The sequence below is a fragment of the Eutrigla gurnardus genome, assembly GCF_963514095.1.
Source record: "Eutrigla gurnardus genome assembly, chromosome: 15".
NCBI classification, from domain to species: domain Eukaryota; kingdom Metazoa; phylum Chordata; class Actinopteri; order Perciformes; family Triglidae; genus Eutrigla; species Eutrigla gurnardus.
Window position 1 is genome coordinate 12,351,082 of NC_139938.1, and position 7,609 is coordinate 12,358,690.

Sequence of the window (7,609 nt, forward strand, 5' to 3'; positions counted from 1 at the left end):
CAACGCCCTGAATTCGGAGAACGAAGCCCTGAGGCAAGAAAACGAGAGTCTTCAGTGCCAGGCTCTTGAGCTCCACAACAAACTCCAGGGGGAAAGAGCTTTGACCGCCATCTACAACTCCCTGAAAGCGGAGAAGAACATCGCGAAACGGGAGAACGAGAGGCTTCATAAGGAACTTCAGAAGCTCTCCAAAAAAGCAGGCAAAGAAAAAGCTCTGGAGGGGAAGTGCACTGCGATTAGGGCAGACAAAGATGCCGTCTGCAGAGGGCAGGATGCCCTCAGACAATACATCATGCCCTAGAGAGCTTTGGAAACACCGCCCCCCCCACCCCCACCCCACACACACACACACACACACGCACGCTGGTTTACTCCGGTTTTTCCCTCCATCATCTCCGCCATTTTGTTTTTTCGTATCGTTTCGACCCTGGCATATCGATAATTCGGAAAATAATGTATGCTGTAAAAAAAAAAAAAAAAAAAATACAGCTATATATTATTGTAAAAAAAAAAGGGCGGCACAGTGAACTGTACTGTGTCGTGTGGGTTTTCCCCCGGGAGCTCCGGTTTCCCCCCACTAGAAAAAAAACTATTTGGCCCTAAATTAAATATCTCCTCATCCCCTCCCCTATTATCCCCTCCCATGTGGGTTTTCCTCCGGGTGCTCCGGTTTCCCACAACTAAAAAAAAAAAAACCTTTCCGGGAACCATCACCTTAACGCGGTGGAGAGGTTTGCGTGTCCCTATGACCCTGAGGGCTGTTTTGTCTGGAGCTTTATGTTCCTGGTGGGGTTTCCCATGGCAAATTGCTCTCAGGTGAGGGGCCAGACTAAGAATGGTTCATAAGACCCCATAATAACCTAGGAAGAAGAGGAGTGACCCGGCCCGGAGGAAGCCCAGGGCCCCCGTCTGGAGCCAGGCCCGGAGGGAGGGCCCGTCAGCGAGCGCCTGGTGGCCGTCATGCCACAGAGCCCGGCTGGGCACAGCAGAAGAAGAAGAAGAAGAAGAAGAAGAAGAAGAAGAAGAAGAAGAAGAAGAAGAAGAAGAAGAAGAAGAAGAAGCGACGTGGCAACCGCTCCTCAGCCACCAAAACGGCCGCTCAAGCTGAAGCCTGTTTGTGGACATAAGAGACTTCTTTAGAAGTCAAAGTCTAAGTTACTCAAAGAAATGCGTTACACCCATCCTGCAACACCTTCACTGGCTCCCAATAAAGCAGCATATCCACTTCAAGATCCTCCTCATCATTTACAAGGCTCGCAATAATCTGATCAATAAAATGTATTATTATTATTGTTGTTATTATTACTATTGGATTAGAATTGGGTGATAATGTTTTGCTACATGATTTACAACCAGTCAAACCAAAAAAGGGAACAGTAAACTTAAACATAGCAATAGAAAACTAGAAGAACTACTAGAAAACACAGTGAACTGAAAGAGTTAGAGTTTTATTAAAAATACTTTTGTCCCCCACCACCTCTGAAATCAAAATGTCGTTCTTGCATGTTCGTGCTAATAAACTGGCACCTGGTTGCTTTGTTTTTATAGCAGTCGAGAGCCAGAAACATCACTTTGACCAATAGGAGCACAGAGTGATCTGCCGAGATCCATCTCTTATTTTGATGTAAAACGGTACTCATTGTAGAAATATATAACTCATTAAAGCAGATCTCCTTTCCCTTTTGGGGGGACTATTTTTAAATTATGAAATAATCAAACATTTGAAAGGTATTGGAATAAAATGGAAGATACTTCCATGAAATACAGGATGACAGACAGGGTTGAAGCAGGGCCGTTTCCAGGACTTGAGTACATTCGGGGCTGAGCCCAGACCACTGTAGGGGGTCAGACTGTAATTTTATAAAACTATTTTTTAATGCTTTTTAAAAAAGTGAGTGTGTGTGACAAAAACAGTTATTTACTTTCCATATTATTTATGTATTGTGATGTTAAAAATATATTTGTTAGTAATTATTATCATATTAAGGAGAAACAATACTTAACAACTGATGTCACATTAGAGTTGGAAAACAGTTGAAATGTATTAATGTAATCAGTGGTGGAATGTAACTCAGTTACTGTACTAAATTACAACGTTGAAATACTTCTACTTTTCATTTTATGCTACAGAATCTTTATGGATAGTATATTATTATAGATTATACGTGTATATAAAGTAGTTCAAATTATCTTCACCAACTGCAACATTAAAGTGGACAAATTAATGCATCAATGATTATAATATAATAATAAATGTTATTCTGTCTTCTGAATACTTTTTGGTTTTGGTTCTACAGTTAATTTAGCGTGTTAAGTCTGTTTACCTCTCCATCATCTGTTGTCTGTCTGTGTCTTTCTCTCTCTACTGTCACTTAGTGATCTGTGGATCGATCTCAAAATATCGATATCGATCCCAACGTTCCAGGATTGATTCAGGTATATAAAATAACACTAAAACAATACGACGGGGCGGAAAAAGAAGCGATATTCCCGCAACAAAAAGGCAGTTTAAAAGGTTTAGATAAAAGGTTACTGCAGTGACTGTAAGATATTTGGTTTTATGAAACTTTGCTTTGACACTTGATTTTAATGCAAACTATTTGTCAACCAAGAATGAAATAAATAAATTGGTCATTTGTAAATAAACGCTTAAAATGTACTTTTACAGTGTCATAATTTATATCTTACGATTACTCTCCAGAAAGAAATGCATCACTTCAACAAATAGATTTCAGTGCATCTTTATTTTTTAAAGTTTTGTATTAATGTCTTTAAGTGTCTTTTAAACTCATAACTGTGTGCAGACTTTCCACCTCTAGTTGTCGAAATCCCTCTTCTGTGTTTGGCAACTATCTGTTTTGCCTCATTGACATCAAAACATTCCTTTTTTACTTCATCAGTTATGCGCCCTCCGGATATCCACTGAACGAGTAATAACGTGTCCTGCATCTTGTTTTAGTGTTATTTTAGATCCACTACTGACACTAGAGAATATATATATAACGGCTGGTTTGCTGTTCACCTCCTGCAGCAGTCGGCTTCCTCCACTTCAGAGCGACTGATTTTCCGGTTGTCCATCGTGATTTTCTTTCCTTTACTTCCGTCTCAAGTCTTCTTCTCAAGTTGTGTGTGTGTGCACACGGCCCTGCAGTTTCATGCCCTTTCATGGGCATTGGTGGGGCGTTTACATATGCTAATAAGGAATAACTTTCACAAAGACGTGGGAATCTTCAAGATAAGAATACATGTGTGAACATCTGTAGTTTAATAACTCGCATAAATCCAATGTAGACTTTTCTTAAGAACTTTCTTAAAAACAAACGTAGGAAGATATTGGTAAATGAAGCCCATTGTCTGAAATGATCTGGATCTTGAAAAACAAATATTTGGCCAATAATTAAGTAAATTAGGTCTATTTTTAAATTATTCTTCAACAAAAATCATTCTTAAAAAAATACAGAAATTACATTTCCGAAACCTGTACTTTTTGTAATATTGATGAAGAAACAAAATGGCGAACATTTGATATGGTGTATAGGATACATTTACAGAAAAGAGACATTGCTTTTTATTATTGTGGAAATAACATTGACAGCAATCATATTTTCATTTGAAATCTTTTTATTTTATTTTGAACATTTTATATTCATACTTCTAAGTGGACCAGAAGGAAGCCAAACATCCACATAATTAAAAACATAATTAAATCCTATTTTCAAACTTTGCAAGAACTTACAAACAAGAAAGCATCAGAACTATTTCCATCTATAATGTATACATTATAGGTATAAATCAGGGGTACATATATGTACTCGAAATTGTGCAAACTCAAAATCCTGGAGGGACTGTAAGATTGGTCAAGCGGTGAGGTGTACAAGTAAAGAAGGGAATGTTTCTTCTCTTCTTCTTCTTTTTTTTTTTTTTTTTAACCAGTAGTGCATCAATATTTACAGGGCATATTTCCCAAGCCGAAAATCCAAATGAAGCAATGGGCTTTACCACAGACAAACCTGGGCCCCTGGCAGCCAAGGACATGTGTTCAGTGTGACAGCCACCTCTAAATTGTTTGAACTAATATCATTGCAGAAGCAAAGGTTTTGATACTGTATCTAAGGTTTGGAATATTGTTTTTGCTATTGTGGGATGTTGTGTATTAACATTCGTAAATAATACAAAAACAGTCCATAATTTTGTTGGGAGGTATAGCTTGTCTGTTTAAATGTAAGCATTGTGGAAATGTGTTCACTGACTGCATATTGTGTGAAAACGACATGAAATGTGTGAATGGTATCGCCACAGAAGATCGATGCTGTGCTAATTGTGTTTAGAGTTTTGAAAATGTGACAACTGGTTGGACAAACGCTTGTTAGCGACTGAAAAAAGCGTGGGCCAAGAGGGCTGTTTTTTGCCTTTCCGCTGCTCTGCCTCGTCCCTGTCCTGCTGCAAAGGGTGAGACAGGAGCAGATCTCGTAGAACAGGTCGTGAGTGTGACAGGTGTGTTGCCCACTCTGGGCTGGATTCACCACTACCACATCCAGACGGGAGAGGTGGCTTCACTGAAGGGCTTTGTAGTGGGAGGCTGCTGACTGACTGCATGCCCTGCACACACACACACACACACACACACACACTTGCTGGCCATTAATAATAAAAACACTACAAGCCTTTGGTCATTAGACCAGTAAGCCTATTCTGCTTTATTTTATCCCGGCTCGGCTGAAGCAACCTCAAAAGTGAAAGCAAGGCATTGTAGAAGTGCTGGTCATTGTCCTTTTTTCTGTGCTTTAATCTTGTTTGGAGGTTAGAAGTGGAAAAATAGCTTTGAGCATCAAATATTGGATTATTATAACATTATAATTAATAAATAACCTTTTCCCATTCGTTTGCACTTCGGAGTAATTGTTCAGATATGTTGACAGTGTTGGAAAGCTGACACCGTACAAACAGAAGTAAAAAGGAAAAAAATGTGTATGTCTGCATTTTTAAATCTCTTTTTATTCGATCTGTAAGGTTTTGCAAAGATGCAAATTTACCTGGTGGTATAAATTATATCAGTTGAGATTCTCCTTCTGACGTCGCTGAATCAGAAATGGAGGAAAATCCATATTGTATACATGTGTGTGGTCCCCCAGAGGTATAGATAGTAGCTCATTAGTCCAGAGACCAGACCAGACTATGTGGAGAAACCAGAGACTGTACTCTGGATTACATTGTGTTGTGCAGCTACAATGTTAGCATAGCCTAGCAGCCATCAATCCAGATTCCATGCAAAAAACAAGCATTTTAACAGTGGTTAGCTTATCGTCTTGCAGACAACATCCAATTTTTGCTAATCAGCACCATTATGTAGTTATTTCTGCATCCTTTTCATTCGTCTTATAGAGCATACAGATATGCTTCGTCATCATACAGATCTATAATTATTGATGGTTCAGTACTATGCCAAGACAACAGACGTTGGGCAGTAAAGGGCTGTTCTGATAACTTGTCATCACAAGGTGGCAGTAGAGCGCTTGAATCCTGCTGACAGGGTTTGACTTTATACTGTGATAGACTTTGATGCAGTAGAGATGTCCAGCAGAATCTCAGGCATGAAGCACTTTATCAAATTATGTAAATGAGCCATTCCTCAATGCATTTGTTCTCTGTTTCTAACACCATAAATAGTTTAGGCCTAACGTGATGACAAGGTGAAATCTGATGGAATATAAAATGAAAAAGCATATTTTCAGATAGTCATCATTGAAGGAACAGGAAGCTTTTTTTAACAGCTGTTCACACATAGTACATAGTAGATCCAATCCAGATGTCAACAGCACTTTTTCTTGCTTGTAACTTTTCATCTTTTTAATAGTTCACTAAAAACTTCGGGTTTTTTTCTGTCCAAAAAGAAGAAGGCCGAATGCAGATGACATGCGTGACTATTGGTTGGTTCAGGTGAAACTCTGACTGCATCACTTGCCAAGTGACGTCTAAAACACCAAACAGACATGACAGTTGATCCTGACCTGCTGCTTTAACACACATTATCACACATGTTAAGATTCTGCCATGTTGTTCTGACATGTTCTGACATCAGAAGAGCTAAATTACTGTTTGATGGCATAGTCAAACAATTTCAGCCAGATGACTTGTTTTACTGGAATAAGTCAGGCGAAAACTATATATATATATATGTATAAAGAATGCTGCTTAAAAGCACACTCCCCTACGGGTGGACGGTGTCCACATGTTTGTATAGAAGTTATTGGATTTGCAGTTTTGGATATTAAAGCAGATGGCACAATGCATTGTTGTCGTAGCAAATGAAGTGGAGAATGGAGGCCGTTAGATGTGATGACAATGTCCTCAGCCACGAAGAATCTCTGAGCAGAGACGCACAGGGGCTGCCGTACCCTTGATACATTTTTAATGAGCCTGTCTTTGTTCCGCTCTCTGCTATTTCAGGCCGATTTTCACCATCCATGCACATTTGATCATGTTGATGCCTTTTGTCTTTGTTATTTGCTGCAAGAAAAGAGTCTGTGTCGATGTTTCCACTGACCAGGCATGTTAATACGGGCCGTCACTTCAAGGTGGAGAGAAGTTCAGCTGCACCACTACAACGCATGTTTTGATTGAGTGTGGCTGCTTACATGTACATCAGTTGGGCAGTTCTGTGTTCACATCAAACGTGTTGTGATTGCATACAAAGTCAATGAAATAAGGAATAGATTTGTGAATTTGTGCCAGGTGTCGCAAATTAAATTCTCCTCATTCAAATATTCATGTAAGTGAATGAAAAATGCCTAACAGCGTCAACCAAAAACCGACTCTGGAGGAGCTCCTGAACGCGTGACTTCCGCCATGTTTTGCTGCAACGAAAATCAACATTTCCACCTCATGTAACTCCATATTTACCCAATAAAACCCAACAACAAGAGGAACACACGTCCTCTGTACTCTGTCATATGGACACTGAGTACAGTACAGAGGCTGCACCTCTGGGATTCAGACAAAGGCACAGCGGCAACTCTCACCAGCCTCCCCACTGTTTATGAAAAAGGATCTATGATTGAACCCTTGGACTCAGTCAGACTGCATGGTGTAAAACATATTCCTATCTCTACATTACTAATTGGCTTCTAAGGTTTCATCTGTGAAATCAAGTGTGTACGCGTTCTTTTCTCTTTTTTTTAAAATGCACCGCATCTCCTTGAGCAATTTGAACACATTCTCAAAACCTCTTAATGAGCTAGGCACTCGAGGAAAATGTACCGTTTGTTAAAAGTTATTTGCAACGACAGTCCTTAAAAGGCAGTTGCACAACTACACTGATGTCTAACTGCTTATACAGCAGCAGGACTGAATATATTACATTTACCACAATCAGGTTCTGGCAACAAGTCAAATGGCAATGTTACTATACTCAGAGCTTATCTACTAATGTTACACATATTAAAATGCCATAGTATTATGTAGCCTATGATAATGCGGACACAGCTATAGTCTCTTCTTGGAGATGTTGAGAGGATGATGCAGAGACAGTGACTGTATGGTACCTGGTGTTCATTTTTCTTACATTTGCAGAGAATAGTGGGAGGAGAAGCACAGTGTGAGTTTTCAGGTA